The following is a 24,372-nucleotide window of genomic DNA, read 5'->3' as shown; positions in this document are numbered from 1 at the left end:
TTTTTTTTTTTTACTTTTCGCTAAAGTCACATTCCAGCAGCAATTTTATGCTGTCAAAATGTTCTCAACAAGGGGAGATTTGACTGGCTTCTCTGAGAGCCAGTCACAGGAAGCTTGGGCTCTGCTTCTTATTGAGTTTTTCTTTTTCTTTTCTTTTTTCTTTTTTTTTCTTTCCTTTTTGAAATTTGGGGAGGTAGAAGAAAAGAAGGGGGAAAAAAAAAAACCAAGCAAAAAAACAAGACACCTAAGAGTCTTTGGAAGGGTCGCATCCCCTGTGCGCAAAGCGGGTTATTAAACCTCCAGCTGCTGAAGAGGCGCATGCGCGATGCGGTCGTTTGGCTCACGGGTCAGTCATGCCCGCTGGTACGCGGAGCAGGTGAAACTGCGGCTGTCAGTCACTCTGTGTGTGCCACTTGGTGGTGGGCACATCCTCCCAGGGGCCCGGAAACACCCGCCCTTGCCCACCACGGACAGGTCGGGAAGGCAGTGCCCTTGGTGAAGATGGAGGTGGGCACCAGCGTGGGGGAAGGGCCTGGGGGGTGTGGCAGGTGCCCGTGGCACCGCTGGCAGCCCCAGCTGCACTTCAAGGGCTATTTTCACTCCATTCACTGCTCTGTAAATAAACCATGCTCCCACTTGGACTAACAGACCTTTTCCAGACCCGCCCCCCTCCACCTACTAGGTCCACTCCCCCTTCTACCAGCCTTGCTGGCCACTTGAATTCCCACAGACCAGCAGTCCCCAACCCTTGGGCCATGGACCGGTACCGGTCAGTGGGTCAGTGGCCTGTTAGGAACTGTTAGGAACCACACGGCAGGAGGCGAGCAGCAGGCGAGGTGCTCGCAAAGCCTCATCCGTATCTGCAGCCTCTCCCCAGCACTAGCGTCACCGCCTCAGCTCCGCTTCAGATCGTCGGGCATTAGATTCTCATAGGCGCACTGGTCCCTGGTGCCACAAAGGTTGGGGACCGCTGCCACAGACCCTTCGGGAGACTTCGAATCATTGACCTGAAAGGCCTTTGTCAAAACAGTGGGCCGCCAGCCCCTGAAGAGCCACTGGAACTCACCTCCCCATTCCTCTGGGCCCCCTCTTTGGGGCCCCAGTTCCTGATTCGATTTCAGTGACTCCAGCACATGGATTTTGCCAATTCCGCCCCTGTACCCAGCTTCTCCTTCCAGCCAAAGTTAGTTAGGGCCTGAGCCCTGGGAAGCTGCAAGGTGCTCTGATCCCAGCAGGTTCCTACTGAAAGGGTGACGCTCAGCTATCAGGGGCAAAAGGGATCCTGCCTCATGGGCGGCGCCCTTTGTGGGCAAGTTTTCACTCAGTCCTGTGTCACAGCGTGTCCTCGTTTTCTAGTCGGGGTGAATGCTGACCACCGCCGCCACCCCACAGGCCGGGGGCCCACCCAGGAGCTTGTCATATGGTAGTTTCTTTACTCCTATCAGTGACCGTATTGCATAAGAATTACCAATTCCGAGTTACAAATCTGGAAAAGCAAGGCTCAGAGAGGTGAGGCCCCTTGCCCAGGTCTCACAGAAACTATCGCCAAGTGGCAGAGTGAGGCCTGTGGGTCGGCCACACTCCCAGAGCCAGCTAGAAGGCGAGGGGTCGCACTTCCCGCCCCAGCGCTGCCCTGTCCCAGTTAGGGACCCCGTCTGCCCCACTCGGGGCTTCCATCCGTATAATGGGAGAGGGAGGAAGCAGTCATCTATGGTTCCTGGCTCCATCTGTTCACTACTGTGTAACAGATGGAAGAGAAACAAGGGTGGGGGCGGGGGTCTCCCCAAGCCGGGGAGTGAGGCAGCCTGGCTCCCCAAGGGCTGCCCCACATGGTGGTAGAGGCCCTGTGGGCAACGGGCCAGGATGTCAAGCAGAGCTTAGGAAAGAGGGTAGAGAAGGGTCCAGAAGTGGACGGCAAGGCAGAGGACGAGAAATTGAAAATTGAGGGTAGGGGGTGCTTAACGACATCAGAGAAATACTCAGATTGGGCTTTAAGGGCTAATGAGGGCAGAGGCCCCACTCCAGGGAACTGTCCAACAGAAAAAGAGCAAAGGGAAGACCCAGGGGCAGTGGTCCTGAGGCAGGTGAGGGATGGGGACGCATAGCAGACTTGAGGTGCACGCCTGCCCGAACTGGACAGGAGCCTGCAGCTCTGGCACGGGGTGCGGGGAGGAGCTTCACACACACACACACCACACACACGCGCGCACACGCACATGCACACGCACGCGCACACGCACACACTTCTCCAGGGAAAATGAAAAGGCAGGACAGGAGAGCAATGCTGGGCTGAGCCCGTGGTGGAGAAAAAGGGAATAGATGTTTACGGGAAATACATTCGTTGGTGCCAAACCCTGGGTTTTACAGTCAGGGAAAAAACAAACCCAAGCACCGAAACTCATCCTCAACTGAGAAGCCACATGGAGGGAAACGATTTCCCCATCAAACCAGTTTTATTGGATATAAATAACTAATTATTCGTATCAGGCCCCGGAATGCCAGACATTTTGCAGCTTTTATAACATGTGTAGGAGTCTTTACAAACGACACATATATATAGTTATGTATTAACAACATGATTTGAATTTTATCTGAATTATTTTGTGCTTAGTGGGCAGTTTTTTCGTTTCTTGTTTTTGTTTGTTTGTTTGGTTTGGTTTTTGTTTTGTTTTTTTTTTTTACGGACTCGGAAAAGAGCCAGGATATTTCAGTGCTGCTCACACGCATTTTCTGAGACCTCATGTGCCTGACCCAGAAAGTTCCGAGGAAAGGGACTCTGTACCATTTCTCGGCGACGCATGTGTCCCCACCCCATGGCTACTCGGAGGTTCTGAAACGCACACTTGCTCACAGCACTTCGCAACCACAGGACCCACAGCTGCAAGTCAATACCTCACATATGATACAAACATGATGTCCCAAACAGACAAACAAAAGTATTGACTTTTTCAAACATAAAGCACACGGTTACGCTCACAGCAAACCGTGTCAGCTTTCCACAAACCATGGATGACGACAAAGACCTGGACAGAGGGGGCAGGAAGGCGGGAGGGGGAGAAGGAGAGAGAGGAAGTTGTCTTGTGGGGAATGATGTGGATCAGCCTGTCATCTGGAGACCCATCTTCATCTAGAATTAATGCACTAAAGTTCTTTTGTTTTTCCTCTAAATGGTTTTAAAGAGACAGTGAATTCTCAGCCCGGACACGGGGGCTCAGTGTGCAGCTGGCCCAGGCTTGGGAAAGTGAATAGGCAGCCGATTCCAGCCGGGCCTGAGTCCATTATCTTCCCCGCCCGTGCCCCTGCCCCAACCTCCTGTCACTGTTTTCTCCCAACTGGTCGTGTTGGGAAGAAAGTTGAAAATCTCAGGCTTCTACAACTCCCAACAGAAAGTCTGCACTACACAGGAGCGAAGAAAGGGAAAGCCCTTGGCTGGGCAAGATGAGGGCGAGCGAGGAAGACGGGTGGCTGGCGGAGGACTGAAGGCCTCTGAGTGAGGTGCCTGGGTGGGCAGCAGCCCCCCAATGCAGTGCTAAGAGAGCATGTGGTGGTGAGTCCTGCAAAAGCCCCATCTTCCCCAAACAGGAGGAGTCCCCGAGCCCCTGAGGCTGAGGATGGAGAGGAGCCCAGGCCGGTGAGAGGAGAGATCTGAGCATGAACCAGAGAACTCCAGGGGACTCTGGGGGAAGCACAGGGTCAGGGGAAGCTGTCCCCTGAGGCCCAAGGGCCGAAGGAACCATTCGAATTTGAGCGATATTTGGGGAGACTCTAGCCAGAGGCTAGGCGTCCACATGGACAGTGAGATGGAAACTGACCACGTCCCCAAATGCCCCCACTCAGACCTATGAATTCACAGGGGGGGAAAGGGTTCAAGATTAAGGAGAGCCCTGGGCCTCTGCCGAGAACCTTCTGAGAATGCCCACACATCCTCCGCTTAGAGACCCGTACTCAGGGGGGTGGGTTGGGGGCCGGGGTAGCCGAGAACAAACAGCAGCAACAGGAACAGAGTTGAGCCATTTCAATTATTCATATGCCAGATGGATTCTTTTCCTGCCTTTTTTTTCTATAAAAATAAGGAGGGAGGGAGCAGGTCTTATGACAGTCTCTAAAATGGGGGGGAGGAAGGGGAAAGGGGAGAAAAGAAAATAGGAATCAAGCCCACCCAGTCACACCCACCCCCTGCCCTGGAGACCCCAATCTCCTGATGGGAGGGCGGAAGGAACCTAATGCCCTCTGTCAGGCAGGGACCAGAGGTGTCATTTAGGTTCTCTATGAGCAGAGAGCAAGAAGCAAGGAAAATTGTCGGAGAAGGGGAGGGCGAGGGAGAGCAGCGCAGAGCATGGGGTGGAGGGGGAGGCAGGCAGAAGAGGGTTCCGACCTTCTGTGAAGGATATAAAAAATCCAGCCGCCTCAGGGGACACCCAACTATCTAGCATATTGCTGTTAAAATGTCTGCAAAATTTAATACACTTGGCATGCCATCTAATCAGTCCTTGGAAACTCGGGTACCGTCTCTCTCCTAGAGTCGAACCGCCTCACACCTTCCACCTATGGGATTCGCACCCCCTCGCTGTCCCCTAATTTTAGATCCGGTTGTTCCCCCCTCATACAAACCAGCTGCTTTAGCTTTTAGGACACATTTCATCTCGAAGTTCCTCCAAGATTCAGAATCTGGAAGGTTTTCTAGGAAGCAGGAAGTACTCCGGGGTTGGGGGTCCCGGGGTCAAGGTGCTAAACGCCAGACTTCTTGGGGAGGGTGCATTAGCAGGAGGGAGAAAGGTTTCCAGGGACAGGCAGGTAGTGACAAGGGAACGTGGTCCCAGACGGGCAGGCTAAGGCCGATGAGAGCCATTCACCCTAACAATTCTTATCTAAGCAGCTGCCCGACACGCAGAGAGCTGTGTCCTCCTCAGGACGCAGACACACACCAGTGGACACGTGGACACATGCCCGACCATGTGCTCCATCAAACCACCCGTGAACCCCACAAGATTTCACTGCTATTTCAAGTCCCCGACTACCAGCTAGGAAGTTTCCAGACTGGCCCAAGGAATGGCCACCTGACCTTCTACCCCAAGCACGACAATCAGAACCCAGCATGACAGAGATCTATGGGACAGAGCTCCTGAACGGGGCTGGGAGGATCAGCCCCCCAAACCTGCGGCCTCTGCCCCGATGGAACCGAGTTCTCACCCAATCGTCTTCCCCGTGTCTTTTTTCTTATTTTTCTTCACCACTGACCTAAAGTCTCAGATGAACTTAAATAGGCCCAGAGGACCCCAAAAGACTCAGGGAGCCCCTGTGTCATGCTAAGGCAGAGCACTTCTTTATAAGATAGGGGTGAGGCAGGACAGGCTAAGAATCGGGAGAACCCAGAGTCCCCTCCATCGGCAGCAGCCAGGGACACAGAGCAATGGTGTCCCCTGTTTAAGTTCCCTGCCTCTCACAGTGCAGGTGGGAACAGAGGCAAACAAAGAAGGGGGTTCGAGGAGGTGCGGGCAGGGCCAGCTTCCCGTGTGGGCAACCCACGCGGTCGGTCACGCAGGGCTCCAGGCTCAGAAGGGCACGCACTTGGTTTAGTGTCCTGGTCACTATCACGAAATTCTTAATTTTAGAATGAGGGGCCCTGCATTTTCATTTTCAACTGAGCCCCGCAAATTATGTAGCAGGTCCTGGGTTTTGGAAGATCAGAGGACCTGGGTTTGAATCCCAAGGCTCTGTCCCTATAAGCCAGGTGATGTCAGAAAAGCCACTAATTATTTCTGGCTGCAGGGAGCGTCATCTATAAAGTGGGGTGATCGTACTTGCTCTCAGGATGGCCAGGAGAACTGGGGAGGGGGGGGCGGTGAAGTAGGAAAGAGCTTTGAGACCATGATGACATACACCTATCCAAATACAGGTGTGCTGACCAAGAGGGGAAAGCAAGGCCCGTTCCCGCAGGAGGTGGCTTCCTCCAGCCCAGGGATGGCCCGCTCCACTGTGGCCAGAGGTCTGCTCAACAGCAGTGCAGTAGGGAAGCCTCCGGCATGCCCGGCCCACTAGCCCCATTCACAGGTGAAGACATAGGGACAGAGTCAACAAATGACTTGCCTGTTGTCACAGAGCTGCCTCCGGGCAGGGCAAGGCCGAGGACAGATTGTTCCCACTCTCCAGACTCTACCTGGGCCACAGGACACTTGAGATGGGGACAGTGAGGAGAATAGGAGGCCGGATTTGGAAAAGGGAGGAAGGAAAGGCCTCATCACACTGTACTACACACGCACACACACACACGCACACGCACACACACACAAACACACACACATGCACACGCACACGCGCACACGCACGCGCGCGCGGCAAAATTAAAGCTGAGAACTTGGCCCAAAAGAAAAATCTACCCTGTTCCATCGAAACTTATTTTAGGGCAGGAGATAATTGCCAAGGACCCAAATAAAAAGCCAACCACAGCCTGTAAACGGCTCCAAGTCTTTAATTAGACCCCAAGAAAAAATAGTGGCAAAAAGAAAATGAAAGTAAGGGAATGCTCCCAGAGCAGGAAAGACGCACACGGTCCCCTCCCCCTTCCTAAGTCCAGAGGCTTCGGAGGACGGCGGCCCCTGACGGGCTGACACTGCCCATGGAGCCAAGATGGCACGTCACATCCCCGCCGAGGGCCAGCCTTGGTCCTGGGCCCTTCTCCCGGGCCTTCCTATGCCCCAGCTTACAAAGGCTGCCCTGGTGTTGGTGAGCTATCTCTACCAGCCGCGGAGGCGAGGGAGCGAGGAGAGGAGAGAGCTTTGGGTCTGGAGTGGCCTTTCACCCAGGGACAGATCTGCCCATCAAGCAAAATGGCCCGGCTCCTTGGTCACTGACCAATCTACCCACACGACACTTCTCCCATGCTCAGGAGCTATCTTCACCTGTGCCCCTGTGGAGTTGGGTGGCTCTGAGGTCATTTAAGCAAAGCGGATGTCCCTCAGGCTTTTCCCCATACGGTCTCTTCTAACCGGGAGTGGACATGTAGAAATCCTCGGGGTGACAATGGCATGTGATGAAGTCACCCAGTCAGCTGTGCCATTCCACCCAGGGAGGGAAAGCACACTGAGACCTTTTACTCTGGACAGCATCAGCCCCTGCCCAGTCCCTGCCTGGCCTCTGGCCCTTGGAGAATACAGGAGACCTTGACTTTGACGAAGGGTGAGTCTGGGAAGAAAAGGGGACTCTGTCCTTGGGGAGGTGGGGGTGTGCAGAGGGAGGATATGCCCATGTGCTCACCTCTCATATAAACAGACGCCATCCCGCGGGCGAGCCAAAGCCCACGCAGGGGGCTCTTGCTAAGTGCCAAGGCCGTGCACCAGACCATGGCAGAGGCAATGGCCTCCGCCGGTGCTATACAAGGGCCAGGTCCCAATGGCAGAAGACAGGCAGCCGTCAGGGGGAGAGCCCAGGAATAGAACACACCCCAGCCCGCGTTAAGTGAGCAGGCAGAAGTGGCCACCCAGGTCCCCGCCTTTGCAGCCTGGGGGAATGCGAGGTGGGCTGATCACCAAAGCCAGCCCCCGACACAGGTGGGCACATGCAAGGGAGGGAAAGAAGGACCCTGCCTCACTGCGGCTGGGTTGGCCACGCTGAAGAGCCCAGTTCTCCTCCCTCACAGGTCACTGAAGTCACCAGGAACCAGAGTTGTCACACCCATCCCTGGTTCCCCTTCTAGAATGAGCACTCACTGAGAATGGGGTGCACCGGGCTCCCCTTCTAAGGCTCTGCGGCAGGCTAAGCGCCGCCATACAAGCCATGTTCTTTACCCGTTTCCTCTCTCACTTTGCAAACAGGACATGAAGCCACCACAGATAAGGTAGGTGTGGACCTAACAGCTGTAAGGACAACAGCGGCTCCTCACTCAGCACCTACGGGACCCAGGCCCTGTCGCAGGCACTTTAGAGACCACATCCCTGCAAAGAAGGTCCGATTGTGCTCATTTCACAAAAAAGACGGTGAGGTTAAGCACGGTGAAGTGACAGCCACCCATCTACAGCTGGCCTGACTGCAACTCAGGTTGGCCTGGGGCTAGACTCTGTCTCTCCCCACCTGATCTTTCTCTCAACAAGTTCTCCTGTCTGACCACTGGTTCTAGGCAGGGACAGGCCTGGCGGGCCCCTGGCCCCGGTCACACCTGTACTGGGTTCTCTGGTCACTGGTTTAACGCCCGTGCCTTGTGCACGCAAAGTGTAATGTAGCTGACAAGCGTGGCTCTGCTCCCAGCCCCGCACCATGCCTTCCTGCAAGCAAGCTGGAAGATCTTCCCCGGAGAGGAAGCTGGTGTGACTGTCACCTAGGGGCAGTCCCAGCATCAGCACAGCAGCCAGGTGGAGCCTCCCTGCTGGCTCCTCTCCTGCCTGCTTTGGTCCTTGGGGTCAGGCTTCTGTCCATCAGGGTGAGAAGCAGAATTCCTCTTGGACCAGGAGCCCTACAGCCTCCCAACTTCCTTCTTAGCTTGGGAGTGGGCTGGGAGAAGTCATCCAGGCCCCTGGCAGAGGCAGCAGGAGTCCTGCTAATTAACTAGCTCTCCGTCTTCCCCAAGTGCTCACCAGACGCAATCAAATGGCCCCAGCAACGCGCCCTGTACCCCCATCCACCCCTTGGGAATCTTCACCTTACGCTCCCCCTCCATCTTCCTCTTCTATATTGCAAAACCCCAAGAGAGCCCTTTCTCCCTCTCAGCCAGGCCTGGGCCCAGACAGCCCCAAGCGGACAGGGAGGACAGCAAGCTCCCTGATCTGCGTTTGCGGGAGGGAGAGTTCCAAGGAGGGCCGAGGTTTAGACAAGGCTCCACTTTCTCTTCTTGCCTTCAGATAATTCCGCTAGGGGGCTGGGGTCAGGGGGCCCAGGGCTGAGTCTGTCCCCATTTCTTGAAAGTGTTAACAGACGGCCTTACATCCAAGAAACACTGACTTGCGACCCCAAACAACCATAGCCTGGTTGGTATCCCCACCCCAGGAGGGCGCCACACAGAAGCCGTTCCAACTAGAAGCAGAAGCTCACCGGGGCCTCTGCAGCACCATGGACTCCCCCATGAGAGGAGCTGACTCCCCCAACTCTCTGTTGGCACCTCGGGGTCCTAGGTGGGGTGCACGGCTGTGCCTTCTAGGTGGCCAGCTGCATAGGCACACTCACTCGGGCAGGGCCATCATGTAACAGAGCAGCGGAGTCCCAAGAGCAAGGAGCTTGGGTCAAGCAAGGCTGGAGCCACAGATGAGAAACGCTGGGAGGTCTGAGGCCCGGGAGCCAGGGACGGCCCCCTCCACGACAGGTCCTGTTTCGAGAAAGGCGGCCCCATGCCCTGGTGCCGGCACCTGTGTGATGAACCCGCTTCGCTTTTCTGGGCATCATTTCTACTTACAAATGAGCCCGAGCTGGATGGTCGCTGGGGGCGTTCCAGAGCTGCTGCATGCGGCTGGCTGGCAGAAGGCCCGCTCCTCGCGCTCAGTAAACCTTAGCGGGGGTCATTACTGCTACTGTCGTTATTACCATTTTCATGAGCACCACTGTTTTTGCTTCCAGACATGCTACGAGCCTCCTTTCAAAACTACAAAGTCATGGGGAAGATCTGAGTGCGTACAGCCTTTTAAAAAAAAAAAAAAAAAAGCCACATTTCCTAAATTCTTTATATCTAGAATCAAAAGTAGAGGGGCGTCATGAAGATTTTATTAGAAGGTACGAGGGGTCTGGCCAAGTTTTGTGAGACCGAGTGACCCAGAGCTGGCCCGCAAAAGGCACTGACCTCAGAGTAGCCAGGAGATTGAGGACACGTGACTAGCTTTCCGGGCCTATCTGGGGGTGGGAGGGGAGTCTTTGGGGCAAAGCATATTTATCTAGGGCAGCAAGGGTTAACGCCGGGGCTGGGAGAGGCCAGGCAGCGCGGGGCACTCCCTGTTTATTAATAAGCTATTTATCACCAGCTTTGCTTTTAATGCCATTTGGGCTTAATGTCGTTAATGAAATATAAATACCCACGCTAACGATGTCGGTCAGAGGCAGCACGGGCAGCAGACGGCTCGCGAAACAGGGCCAAACCGCCGGGCACGCCGGGGAAGAGGCTGAGAGCTGGGGAAGCGGAAGAGGTTCCCACCAGCTTGGCACCCCCAGCCCCCTTCTGCTCCACCACAAGACGCCCCAGCTGGCTGTGCAGGGAAAGGCTGGGAGGAAGGCAGCCTGGGGCTGGGGGAGAGGAGGCCTCCCAGGGCACAGGATGCTTTAACTCCTAGAGAACGGAGCAGGAGCGAGAGCTCCCACCTCGGGGGCAGTGCCCGCCTGGCATCAGGCCCCTTGGCTGCAGGAGCCTGGACGAGCACCAGCTGGCAGCAGGCCCCTCTGCTGCCCTGAGCTCCCCGAGGGCGGTCATGAGAGGGAGTAGTAAGGACCCCATAAAGTTTTCCAATAAAGACCATCCTCCTAATCCCTGGAATGACATTTCAGGCAGCCCTCTCCCACCGGATGGAACACCCTCTGAGAAGCTGGCAGGGGGCTGCTCAGAGGCCTGGGGAATGGGCTCGGAGAGGTCAGCAGACAGGTGTTTCTGTTCAGTTCCCAGAGGTCGTAAAACATGAAGGCGGCCCTGCCCAGCAGGCTGTTATCTCTGACCTTGTGCCGATCTGCCTCCCCCTGCCGGCCCCTCCCACACAGAGGGCTGTCCCGGGCTGGAGAAGAGGCCCTAAGTGGATGACCACCTAACCCAAATTATCCCAGGCACCTTAGGCCCTTCCCTCAGGAGAGGTTTTAGACTATTCCTAGACACCAGCCTCGCCTGGTGGAGGTGACCCTGGGCCTTGCTCCTCACCCGGGGCCACAGACCCCTCGGAGGGAACTTGGACTCTACTCATCCAAAGGCCACCTGGGCCCAAATATAGGTCGGAGACTGACCTCTGCTCCGACCCCCTCTCTCTGCACCATGCCAGTGGAGGTCACTGTGCCCCAGTCCTGCCCTGCTTGCCAAGTCCCTCAACAGCTCCTTAAGGGTGCTGCTTCTTCCAGAGGGGCCTCCAGGCTGTCTTTGGGAGGCAGCCTGCAGCCCCTGGCCCTCTTTTCTTGGGGCTGTCAGAAAACGCAAGACGATCAGTGACGTTTGAATTCAGATAAACTACAAATACTTCTTTAATGTAAGTATGTGCAAATATTTCATGGAACGTACTTCCCAAAATTTTTTTGTGATTTATCTGAAATTCAAATTTTCTTGAGTGTCTTATATTTTTATTTGCTAAAGCTGGCACCCCTGCCTGCTCCTCAGCAGGTAGCACCTGGCAGGTGGGGAGGGTTTTCGGTGGGTGAGCAGGACTCTGAGGGGCAGTGAGGAAGTACGAGTCACTGCCCATCTTGGAACAGCGGTCTTTCAAGCAGCTCTGGTCCTAACTGTCCCCCTACCTGTCTTCTTCCCACACTGGTCACTTCTGCACTGTCCAATGCCACGGCTCACCTGTGGGGGTCCCCTCTCCCTGCACCCTCCAAAGTCACCTCCATGTCCCCAAGGAGTACAGGGCTCATTTGCTGGGGCTTGGTGGAGCTCAGCTCAGCGGCTAATCCCCTGGGTGGCTCCTGTCAGATTATTAATTAGCTAAAGCGGATCGGTCCTGGAACAACATGCGCTTGGACTTCAGATAAAGCAGGCCAGGGAAGCCGGGCGGGGGGCTGCTTAAAGCGACAAGCCCCGGTTTCTTGAGCTGCTCGCCAAGGTGGGCCTGGGGAGCAGGCAGAGGCCGGGGCAGGGCGATTTCCAGCGGACCCCTCCGTGCTCCTCTCGCCTGGTTGAGAGGGCACGTCGGAGGCGGGGAGGTGGGTGCAGACGGACCTAGGCTCAGGCACAAATGGGTGGGTCCCCGGAGAGGAGGAGGCAGCGACAGTTGGGTCTTGCTTTTTAATAAAGAGCTTGGGCCTAATCAGATCATGTCACTCAGAACTCTTCAAAAAGCTCCTTATTTCACTCGCGGTAACAGCCTGGGTTTCAACAATAGCCGCGAGGCCCGCAGGATCTGGGGGGCCTCTCACCCGGGCCCCCCGACCTCACATGGCATTTCCTCCACCCGCTCCTCTCCCACCCTTGTGGGGTCCTGCCTCCGGAAGCTCCCCCTGACGAGAGCGCTCTTCCCCCAGCTACCACCCAGGGCGGCTTGCCCTCTCACCTCCTTCTGTCCTTACCCAAATGTCACCATCTCAGTGACACCTTCCCCAGACGCCACACCTGAAATTACAAACCATCCGCCCACCTCCCCCTGCCGTACACACTCCCAAACCTGCTTTAGTTTTTTTCCTGGACACGTCACCGGCTAACACGCACGTGACGTCGTCATCTCATTTTTCACTGGCCTCCCTCCATGCAAATGCAGACTGCACAAGGACAGGGATTCTTGCCTTGTCTGTTCACTGCTACCGTCCCAGCTCTCGGTGACTCCCAAGAATGCTTGACGAACAAACGAAGATGAAAAATGAACGACCAGATGTCAGAGGTCAGGATTCGGAACGCCACATCTTCTGGCTCTGAGCCCCACGTGTCTGGCCCCCGACCTGCCCTGGGGGAGCGGGCGCACCCAAGGCACCTGCCGCCTCCTCCTCCTTGACCAAGCTTCCCAGTTCTGCCCACCCCCCAACACCAGGTGCTACTCACACCCCAGTCCCAGCACTTCCCCTAAGGTGGCATCTCCAGGCCCTAGGTCTCCTGAGGGATGTCCTGGGGCACCCAGCTCCATGCCAGACTGTCCCCTACCAGCTAGGACTGCCGGGACTGCTGCTTTCTCCTCCCCGAAGCCGCATGAGGCGGGACGACAGCGAGCAGAAGGCACACTGGGACCCCCAGCTGCTTCCCCGGCCCAGCTCAGCTGCCAGCAAACTCCTGGGCTTGGATTGTTTTGACTTGAGTCGATGAAGCTGAAATATTGTGTCACAACGGCCCTAAACTTCATTACCAGCTCTTAACACAGATTACTAAGGGAAAAAAGTTGCTTTTAATTGCTTTTCCTGATTAGCATTTCTGGAGAAGAAACGAGTGATTAATTACACCTCCTCTCACCCGCCCTGGCCACAGGGGTCCCAAGCCCAGGCTACTATTAGAAGGCCCAGGGGCAGAAAAGTCCCCTGCTCCAGAGGGGCCATGATACCGAACTGGAGAGAAAACTTGGGTGCTGTGTGAGGAACACGCCCGGGGCTGATTTACAGGAGAACACGCAGAGAACGATGTGGGTGGCCCAGGCGGGCAGCCATTCGAGGGTCTCAGTGGGGCTGCAAGGGTCCCCCCACTGGCGGCTTCGTGCCTCCGTGCGGCGTCCTTTGGGCTGAAGGACACACACTGAGACCAGGTCGACACCAGGGGGGATTCAGCAAAGCTGGGAGAAGACAGAACAGGAGTTGCCTGAAGATGCGCAACAGAAGTCGATGCACTCACAGCCGCGGGCTCCTCATGTGTGACACCTGACGTCGCTTCTCCAACGCCAGCAAGTTCTCCCTACAGAGGCCCCAAGGTCACGGAGATGGAAGCAGGGCGGACATGCCTCTCCCCTCATCCACGAGACATCAACCCTCCCAAAGCCACGGCCACTGCCCGCTTTGGGGCAACCCAGTCACCCAATGAGAAGAGGCCCCTGGGTAGCTACCCCCCGACTCTTCTCCCCTCGGGTCTGCGCCTGGTGGAACCCAGGGGCTCCCTGACTCTGCTAAGAGGGCGGAAGGCACCAGGGAGGACTGAGGAAGGAGGCCCAGGCGTATCAATAACTTCCCATCACATCTCCACCCAGCCCCAAGCGGCTGCGACCTCGGAGCCCACTCATCTTCCCCAGCACAGTGTCACCCAGGGGTGGCAGAGGACTTGGGCCCCCACTCCCCTCGGCCAGTACCTTCCTCTCCTTCCCGCCCCCTCCACTCCCCCACCCTGGCTGTGTGCTCTGGAGCAGCCAACCCCACATCACATCAAAGCCCTGGAGGACAGAGTTAGAACTGTCCAGTCCAGTTATGAGCGAAGGCCACGGAGCTAGTGCAGGCCGTGGAGGCAGCCAGCAGAAGAGCCTCCCATGCTCTCACAGACGCACGCCTGCCTACCCCACACGCCTCCCCCAGGGCTCAACCTAGGGTTTTGGTGCCAGCAGACACACCCAGGAAGACTGGCTGACACCCCCCTAGAGCCAGGCACAGGCACCAGCTGCACGCTTGGGACATCCCTGTTACCCCCCGCAAGACGTCAACAGCTTGCTCCCTCCTGTCACTCCCCCTGGGGTCAGGCCTCCAGAGCTTTCCTGGAGGACTGAGCTGGCCCATATGGCTGGGAATATGTTGCCAGCATGGGCAAGTACGCACCGGGGCCCCCAGAGCCGACTGCGACAGCTTCATGCTTGCTCCAGGCCTCTGGCTTGCTGTTTGGGCTGTCCAGCGCCCACCCAGACGGGTCAGGGGGTTGCTAACTGTTCCAGCATCATTGCTGGGATTGCCTGCCCCATCTTGGCCCAAGCACATGATACCAGGACCCGGGAGAGTAGAACCTCACGTCAGAGGCCCTGGAACAAGGGACAGTGGCCCAGGTCAAGTCTGATGGGGTACCTACGGCAATTCGCACCATGAATTGTGCAAAGACTTTTCATGTGGAAAGACTGCTAGGATCCCTGCCCGTGAGCTGGGTCTTAAGCTGGCCCCATGGGAGTGAGGTCTTAGACAAAGCCGTTGCTCGGTTCTGTGCCTGGGCACACGGGGAGGGAGCACAGAAGCTGAGCCCTTGAGAACACAGATCGCATCAAAAGCCACAGTGAGAGGAACCGTATGAGCTCCTAGGCCCAGTCCCAGACCCCTCATAGGACCCGTGGAGCAAAGGCACAAGACTCATCGCTGTAGAGTCTTAGGGCCAAAGGCCCTAAGCTTGGAAACCCCTGCTGAAAACAGGGCCAGAGACAAGCGAGGCTTCTGGTCTCCCCTCTTCGTGGTCCTGACCACGAGGTGCCCAACCCACTCAAACGAGCCTTCTCAGCACCAGGATGGGGCTTCTCCCCCAGTCCACGATGTCAGCCGCTGGAAGCCACTGGTTCTCAGCACTGCTGGGGTGGGGGCGGAAGAGAGAGAAGACGAAGAGCCACGCATCGCGGGCCCTGGAATGCTGGAGTCGCCCTGGGGTGGGGTCTTTGCTTCACGCTGTCAATCCATCAGCAAATCCATCAACCGTCCCTCTTAACACATGTGGACTCTGCCCCTTCTGCCCACGTCCACCTCCTGTCCTCAGCCCCTCACCCCAGCGGCTGCAGCAGCTTCTCCTCTGGCCTCCTGTTTGCCCCGCTTGCCCCTCTCCAGCCCATTCTCCCCATGGCAGTACCAGCCAATTTAAAAACAAAAATCAGATCACTTTACCTCCCGACTTAAGATCCTCCAGCAGCTTCTGGTCACCCAAAGTAAAAGCTCCAATTCCTCCTGGCACGTCTAAGCCCTATGCACCCTGGCCCCTCCTGCCCTGTCCACCTCCCAACCACTGGGACCTTCTTTCTGCCCACCAAATGCACTGAACTCATCCCATCTTGGGACCTCTATACTGGTTGTTCTTCCTTTGTGGAATATTCTTCTGCTTGCCCTTCAGATGGCTGTCTACTGCCTAGCCTTTGACCTCAGCTAATTGTCACCTCCTCAAACAGGCCTCCTCTGATGACGCAGTCACCTCTGGCCATCTCATCCTATGTCCATTCTGCACTAATGGTTTCCTTGTTCTTTTGCGGGTTCGCCCAACCAGGACTCCTTGAGAGCCAGGCCAGTCTTGTCCACTCTGCCTGGAGTGATTAGCAGACCCCAGACCCTCCACAACTGAAAAATAATTACGACCAGCTCTTCTGTGGCGTAGACAGAAATGGGGCAAATCTGAGTTCACAGGATCAGGCCTGTGAACAAGGCTCAGACACAAACTCACCCCCTTGCTCACACTGTGGTGCCATGAGGCAGGACACGTCTGAGATCATGGGTCTCTCCTGCCACAGAAGACACCAGCCTGTGGCTAGACCCAGTACCTGGAGGGGCTCGGCCACCACAGTCCCCCTTGGAGCTCTCAGAGGTCCCAAGCTTCATTATGAGGCCCAAGCCGGCCAATGGCAGGACGCGGGAGTCTGTCAGGACCCGCGGAGGCCAAACCCTAGGCCAGGTGTAAATCCCAGCTGGCAGGGCCCCTGGGAGTCAGCACCGAGTGGAAACTTCAGAAAGGGAAAAACTAATGGGCATGTTTTGTCAAGGGAATGAGGAAAACAAAAAGCCTGCGACTGAGAACAGAACAGGCAAACATCCCCCCTCGACGGGGGCTCCACAGGCTCTGTGGCACCCAGCTCACGTGCAGGGCACAGCGGGGCTGGGGAGCCCATCCAGATGCTCGGAGGCGTGAGGGCCCACTGTCCCAGGACCCGTGCTCATCGAGGAAGCAGGCGGAGCCGGGCCAGAGCACCCGGGAAGGCCTAGAGCAGGTGCTGGTGCCGAAACCCAGCAAGACGGCCGTGCAGCCAACAGTTGGCACCGCTCACCACCGCCAGGGACAACGCGGCACAGCTTAAGTGTGGACAGACCGATTCTAGGAGGGTGATCGCATTCTGGACACCAGGAAGGAGAGTCGCAGCCACATGGTGGCTCCACCACAGCAACCGAAGGGCACATTTACATCTGATTTGCAAATCCCTGGGCTGTATCTACAGCTTCTGCTAGTTCCTGTGGCGGCATGGCCTGAGATGAAGCTGGTCAACAGTTCTGGGGACCACTCAAACCTCAGTGGGCACCAAGGCACTCATCTGTTCAAGTGCTTTCTCTCTGCAGGTTCAAAGTCCAGAGCTGCAGAGCCCGGCCATGCAGGGAGGGGCAGGACACGCCTGCTCATGGCGCCCATGGGGACAGAGAGCACGGGAGGGTGACCCCGGGCTGCTGACTCCCATCGGGTACACACTGGAGAAGCTACCCCTGGCCTCCTAGCCATTCTGTGGGCCCCTAGCCTCAGTTTTACCAACACTCAACCCCTCCAGGCTGGTTCCCTTGAGATCTTAAGAAAACACTGGCTGGGTAATAACCAATATGTGATAAGTCACCTGCCGTGTGCCGACTCTCGACCCCTAAAACCATGTTTGATGCCTGCAGGTAAATACCTGACAGTACCAGCCCCTTGGATTACCCATCGCTGACATACACGACCTACCTGCCTTAGGTAAAGGGGGACTTCTGAACCTGGATCAAAAGACACCTACAGCTTCTCCTCTCAGGTGGGTCCTGCCTGGGCTAGAGGCCCACCTGAGAGAGGCCCGACAAGGCACATGTGAGCTCTGAGCGGAGCAGCAGCCTCTGGATGTGCAGACGGGCTGGACCTACTGTTCACAGAGATGACGTTGGGAAATAATCTGATGCTTAGTTCCAGGAGTGGTGTCTGCTAGGGCACAGGCCTCACCTGGAATACCTGCATGCTACTTACTACCTGTAATGCTGGCAGGATTCCTAAAGGTCATTTATTCCGATCTCTTTATTTTACAGACGGGGAACCAAGATCCAGAGGGGAGAAAGCAGCGCGTCGACGGCAAAGCCGGGGCCAGTACGTAGGTGCCCTGCTCCTGGGCCAGGGTTCTTCTGCTAATCTCACATTTTCCCACTTACGCCTGGGGTGCCTGAGCTACTACCAGGTCAGAAGCCACTGAGAAAGGCCTGGGCAGTCTCTTTCCCAAGGAGGAACCCCCACATACGGCTCCCCACCCACATTTCCCAGTGACGTACTGGGAATCTTGAGCTAGCTACCTTTGCATCTCAAGAGGCCGGGGTCCGAAGTCCATTCCAGAACACACCACTGGAGCTGCAGGACCCCTTCGACAGGAGGGGCTACTGGCCGTGGCAGCTGGGAGGGCAGGTGGGATGGAGGGGGTCTTTGCCTTCAGCCAGTGATGCCTACCAAAACGAGAAAGGGAAACGGATTATTAGGCTACAGTTGAGATTCACAGACGGTATGGTTCTGACATCTTGCACAGTAACCAGCCAGCAAGGTAAGAGATTCTCGAAGCTGCTTGCCAATCAGCAGACGGCATTGCTGTGGTGCGTGTCATGCCTGACTCGATGACCAATGTACCCTTTGCACAACTATTAGCCAACTGCTATGCAGTTGTCACACCTAACAAAAGAATCAAACAGGTAGAAACAATAATAGACCGATCAGGTGCCACCCCCAATAATAACAGTGTAATCACACCCAAGGCTCCACACCGGGGTGAAAGGTCAGCCTGACGGTAGATCAAACCAGATCAGACCCACACAACTGAACCAACCCCTGGGCTCCCCAACCTCCCGCTCCCTCCAGACTTTCCCTTGGCCAGTTCCCAGCTGCTCCCATGACCCCCCGGTGGCCTTATGGGAGTCTCTAAAAATGGATTCCACAGGTGTCTCTGCAGCTACCCCAGATGGTGACTTTGGCGTCTTCTCTTTGCCTTTCTCCCTCTCCTCTGGCACTCTGCCATTTCACCCCACAGAACAAGAAAAGGGGTGCACGCACGCACACCCTGACCGGGGGCCTTTGAGATTCGTTTGTTATAGGTATCGTCGGGCCAAAAGACCGTGGCCAGAGAAAGTTGGTGCCCTGCTACCGGCAACCTTTGTGTCAATTTAAGCAAATATTGTGGTGTTTCCATGGTGATTCCTGTTTTGAATACACTCACTTTTTAAAGGGCTTTTCCTGTTTGCGTTTCAACTTCAAACCTGTAAATATTTTTGGCCTTTTCAGAAAAATTAGCCCGTGGGTGTGCAAACACAAACACACTACAGACCTTAGCACACAAACTCCCAGGCGTGGAGGTCCAGCCTCACGAACGTGAGAGCGGGGTGCAGGAACCCAGAGGGGCTCTTTGTCCACGCTCACACCCACCCCGCATAAGGGGCTGGCACCAGGGAGGGTGGTGGCTGGAATTCTGGTCCTTCCCTTCCCCCTTGGCTGGGGTATGACAGCATCCTCAGCGCCTGTGTGTGCCCGGAGCACGTAAGTGGACTCGGCCCTGACTCCACGGCATGGCATGGTGTGGGCAGCCACCCAGCAGGTTCTCCAACTTGGCCCAGCCCTCAGGTCCCCCAGGCCTCCCTGGAGGACATGAAGCCCTCCCCTCTTGCCTCTCAAGTCTAGGCCATGAGTGGAAGGAGGAGCTGGTGCTTCGAAGGCAAGAATTTCCAGCATCAGCTCTGCCCCATCGCCGCTCTGGGGCAACGCCACCAAGAGCAGCTCCCTAGGGAAAACCATCAGGGGGGGCCAGTGACAGTGGTCCGGACCTTGGATCAGCCCAGCTCCCACCCCACCCTTCAGCGGCGCACAGAGTTAACAGCGGGTTTCCTGGTTTCCATGGATTCCCGCCAGGCCCCTAATGTGAGTTTCGTGTGATTTGGGGGAAGTGGATTTCCTTTGTTTTCCAGTTTGGGAATATTTTTTTCTTTAAAAAAGAGGAAAAAACACTTTAATGGGAACTTCAGGGCCACTGGGAGACTTACTCTTTTGGGCTCTAACACTTTGCCACTGCTTGCTGGTCTGGAATCTCCCAAAGCCCCGGGCAGCCCACTCATCAGCCAGATACCTCCAAGCTAGAGAAAGGGGTGCCTCAGACCACCCACAGCTCCCCACTTCGCAATACTCTTCCGCTGGGGGGCTCTACTACAGTGCCCATCGGAATGACCCCTGCCCCACCCGAGAGCCAGCGTCTTATACGGCGGACACGCCCCCCTTCCAGGCACACACATTTCCCCAGAGAAGGTCAAGAGAAACACTCCCACCTCCCCGATTCTCGGCAAGCAACTCGAGAGACTGGAGTCTGATCGCAAGTGAACGCTGAACACCAACGGTGCCAGGGTCTTACGTCCTGGCGCAGGAGGGAAGTTACAGGGGGAGATGGTGCTCGGGCCCTGGCGAGGCCCTTGCCTGGCCTCCTCCAGCCCAGGGAGAGGCACATCCAGGGCAGAGGGAGCTTCCCAGCTTTGGCAGCAAATGCAGCTGAATAAAGGGTGTGCTCAGGCCACCTCCCCCTCCTCCTCAGTCTTCCCCATTCCTGCCTTCCTCCAGCCCTGCCAGGGTGTGGCCTCGCTCAGGGACTGTCCCCAACTAAGTGGCCTGACCCATTTACCAAACCAGGGCACAGGCCCCGGGGCCGTGGCAGCCTCACAAATCCCGGTCAGGAGGTACAGGGCCCAGAGGATGGAGCTCTCTGGCCAGCATCTCCGGGGGAAGGCATGAGAGCCATGCGCAGTTACAGAAAATAACACTGGGCCCAGAACCAGAAGACTCTGAGCCCCAGTTCGGCCACTTCATGGGCCACGGGCCCTCGGACAAGCCACCTCATCCCCCTAGGGACCAGCTTCCTCACTGGTCAAGTGGAAATAGCGCCCTCTTCCCTCCGACCTAGCAGCCGGGGTGGGCCATCAACGAGAGATATAAAAGGTGTTAGCAGTGCTCCAGAATGTTCCCAGCCACCACCACCCTCTTTTTCCAAGTCTCTTCAAGGTGACCTTCCAGAATCTACCCCAAGCAGGCCCACATGCCCCTCTTCTCTGCTCCTTATCCATCCCTCACTGCGGCATTTAAATCCGTACTAAAGTCATTTGTTCACAAGTCTGTCTCTACCATTGAGTTCTTAAACTCCTCAAGGGCAGAGACCAGGTCCTAATTATCTGTGCGTCCCCAGCATTTAACACAACAGCTGGCCCACAGTGGGCAGCGTGAACATTTGTGGAACTGAACTAGTCCCTGATTTCGTGTCAGAATCAGATGGGCCCGGGCAGCTTCATCCCTCTCCAATGACAGAATACTGCATCGGCGACTTTAACGCTCTGTTCTGTCTGGTTCCCCTAAGCCTCAACCTGTATCTTGGTCTCTCCTCCCTCCTCTGTTAGCACCAAGAATTAATAACTTTCAAGTTCAAGGGCACCGCTCGGTCGCTTGATCCGCTTCCGATTCCAATAAGAACTAACCGAGCACCTACTATGTGCCGGGGAGCATGCTGGGAGCAGAGGGCATACTGGATGCCTTCTATCCACCAAGCACCGTGCTCAGTGCTGTTCACACCTGATGGCACCAAATCCTGACAACACAGAGTAGGAAGGACATGGTCCCTGGGCACAGATTGGGACGGACAGGCACAGAGATATGGAGTGACTTGCCAAAAGTCACAGCTCACAAGTGCTGCAGCCAGGCCTGGACTTGGAGTTGACAGGCTCCAAACCCAACTCACTTAAAAGTTCCTCTTTGTCCCCACCCAGGATCTCAGCACCCACCCACACCTAATGGATCTCCGTTCTGTCCTCCAAACAGGCCTCCTTCCAATCCCAGAAAGCACTTGAGATCACGACCAAAGGGAAGGCACAGGCCATGCTTAGGTGCTTCCTTCTGGCTGGGCTCCAAGTGTGGGAAGGTGAGGCCTACAATGATGCACCTGGTGAGCAGAAGAAGCCATGAATCTAGCTGGTAAATGGGATCCAGGCTGTAGGCATGGCCTCCTGGAGGGGGATGGGGCTGAACCGGCCATCACTACCTGTCATCTGATGCAACGAAGACAAGAAGGCCACCCAGGAGAGGGCCGCGCTGAGTCAGGAGGTCTTATGGGAACGGGGTGACTTCCATTTCTTCTCTCTAGACAAAGGGCAAGCTAGGGGCTTTATTTATCCTGGGGGGTAGGGGACAGAGATTTCTGCTGCCTCCCTCACATCGGGACCTCCCACCACAATGAACATCTGCCTCAGAGACGAGGGATTGAGAAGCAGGGCCACAGGAACCCCTGATTTTCAGCTGAGTGAATGTGTGTGTGGGGCACCCATCACCTCCCCAAAAGAGGGAAGACATTGGGAAGAAGGGGTGGAGAAAAGTCTACGCGAGAGGACAAAGGGGTAGAAGATCAGGCCAGGGGTGGGAAGAGGACAGAGCTCTAATGAGCAGATTTCATAAACCACCCGGAGTGAAAACAGAAACACAGACATGCACATTGCCCAACTCCCGGGCTGTATGGAAAAGGAAAAAAAAACACAATAAAAAAATCCACATCTTAATACAAAAATCCTACATGATGTGTCGTGGCACGAAAGTGTTTTTCACTGCATTTTTCATCTGTGATCTCACACGGCCTACGACGGGTACGCCCAGTGCAGTCGGTATTTGATGGTAGGTATACAAACAGAGCAAACACATACACAATTAAGCAAAACAAGGGCAGCAGATATTCCAATTGGTCCACGCTGGCATCTCATGGCTTCAGGTGGCCTCTGGAGGTGGCTACGTTGGCTCCGCGAATGGGCCCCTTTAGATCTCCGAGGGAGAAATAAATGGAGCAAGAACGCAGCGCGGATGGGAGGAAACACGTCGTGAATCAGACGTCCACGAGAACGCCCGGCTGGCTGTTACGTGGCCTTTCTGCACTTAAGGTGCTGTCCTGCTGCCAGCCAGGGACAGAGAGGGGACCCACACCCCAGAGGCCCTCCTGTGTGTCACTCACCCCAGTTACTATCTGTCTCCTTTTAGTTCCACCCCTCCCCCTTTTTAATTGTTGGATGAGTTTACGGAGCTGTGTGCCAAAAACAATCAACTCTAGGGAACAGAGTTATACAAAAAAGGGCGTGTCGCCAGAGGGAGACGTATATCCATGGAAACCACCACCTTTCACAGCAGCCTAGGTGAAGCCAGGGTGAGGGAGATGGCGTGGGGGAGGGGAGGTACGCTCCACCCAGAGCAGGGCCCCAGAAAATGGCAGGGTCACTGAACCTGAGGGAGCCACATACTATGTGGAGGGTCAGGAAGTGGGGTCCGCTGGAGAGCCCCACCAGGGCAGGGCTGTTGGAACACGCATGAGCGCACACACACGTGCACACACACACACGTGCCAGCCACCTCACTTGACCACTGGGACAGCATAACATAGTGGTACAGTGTACAAGCTTTAGAGCCAGACTGACAGATGTCAATCTTGCCTCTGCCGTTCTCAAGCTGTGTGACCCTGGGCAAATTACTTTAACCTCTCTGTGCCTCAGTTTCCCCATCGATAAAATGGAGATAATAACAAATCTGAATAGAGAGGGGCGGGGGAGAGGTTTCTAGACTCTGTCACAGCAGAGGAGGAAAAGAACAGTTGGCGTTTATTAAGTACGAAGGCTTTTAATACATTAATGTATATAATCATCACAAGAACCCAACGAGGCATATTATTGCCTCAACTGGATAGTCGAGGAACTAAGACTCAGAGAGGGATGTGACCCTCTCTTTGTCACACACTTAGAAGTGATCTGAACCAGGCCGGTCTGGCGCTACCCATTAAACTGCTTGTTGGGGAGAGGGAGGGGGAGGGGGAGGGAAAAGCATGGGAAGCATGGGCCTTCGGGAGGTTGGTTCTCTTTCCAGACTGGACTGAGATGCGTAGCACTGGGACCCAGACACATTTTCCCCAAGCGCACAAAGGGAAACGGAAATCCTCCCAGCCAGTGACAGCGGATGGAAGAAACAGGGAATGGGAAAGGCTGAGGGGCCAACAGGCCCAGGTGGCCACATTCTTCAGGAGTTCCTGTCCCGGTCCTGACCCCAGAGACCAACGATGCCCTCTGGCCCTTCCCTCTGCCCAGGCAGCCATCTCCAGACGCAGGAGGTCCCTGGAGGGAAAACAGCAGATCTTGGGGCTCACCTCTTGGCCGCAGAGGCCCAAAGCCTGGGAAATGTTCTATGCCTGGGTCAGAACCCTGTCAACAACACAACTGTCTGCCTTTCTAGAACCTAGGCAGTTCCCCGAAGGAGATGGGGTGAGGGGAGCTTAGGGAAGCTATGGCCCCGCTATTGCACAGGCCTCCCCTATCGCAAGGCCAGGCCCAGCAAGGTCCAGGGAGGTCTGGGAAGCCGAGAGCTGGAGTCAGAGGCTGCCTACCCTGAGCGGTCTGGTCTTCGCCCTGCTCGGAGACGGACGCCACGCAGGCTTGGTGGCTCAGCCCTTTCTGCCATCGACCACCCCAACTCATTCAGATATTTCCTCTCTCACTTGCTTTTTTAAAAAAATTTTAATGTTCCCTATAATTCATCCATCCCAGAAGATAATCGATAGAGCCCGTAATGAAAATCTGAGCCATATTTTATGATCCGCGGCGAGCAGAAAGGGCCACATCAGCAGGTCCGGTTTTGGCTCTCCCTATCTGTCTTGCCCACTGCCCCGGGGATTACTTCCCCAGCTGGTCCTGTCACGGGCCCCCACCCAGAGCTCTGCCCTGGGCCAGGGGAGGAGGTCCGCCCAGCTGGGCCAGCACCCTGGCATCACCCCCAGTACCCCGACACTCACTCTAACCAACCCCAGTCACAGGATGGTCACCAGCCATGGCAAGTTCTTCCTGGAGCTGCCCTCCGATCTGGGCCCCAGCAACACCCACCCCCCTCCCCCCGCCCCC

The 24,372-nt window shown here is 56.0% G+C and overlaps 1 long non-coding RNA gene across 1 annotated transcript in view; it reads right to left on the bottom strand.

Moving 5' to 3' along the window:
* The window catches only part of LOC112481777, a 95,261-nt gene that overhangs the window by 45,567 nt on the left and 25,322 nt on the right, over nucleotides 1–24,372 (bottom strand). The window contains exon 2 of the long non-coding RNA XR_003047040.1: nucleotides 17,740–17,886. This is a non-coding gene — a long non-coding RNA (uncharacterized LOC112481777). The remainder of the gene's footprint in view (nucleotides 1–17,739; nucleotides 17,887–24,372) is intronic.

Source organism: Pteropus alecto, unplaced genomic scaffold, assembly GCF_000325575.1.
Source record: "Pteropus alecto unplaced genomic scaffold, ASM32557v1 scaffold125, whole genome shotgun sequence".
Classification (NCBI taxonomy): domain Eukaryota; kingdom Metazoa; phylum Chordata; class Mammalia; order Chiroptera; family Pteropodidae; genus Pteropus; species Pteropus alecto.
The sequence above is the reverse complement of the archived record's forward strand: the minus strand, read 5'-3'. Positions and strand labels throughout refer to the sequence as shown.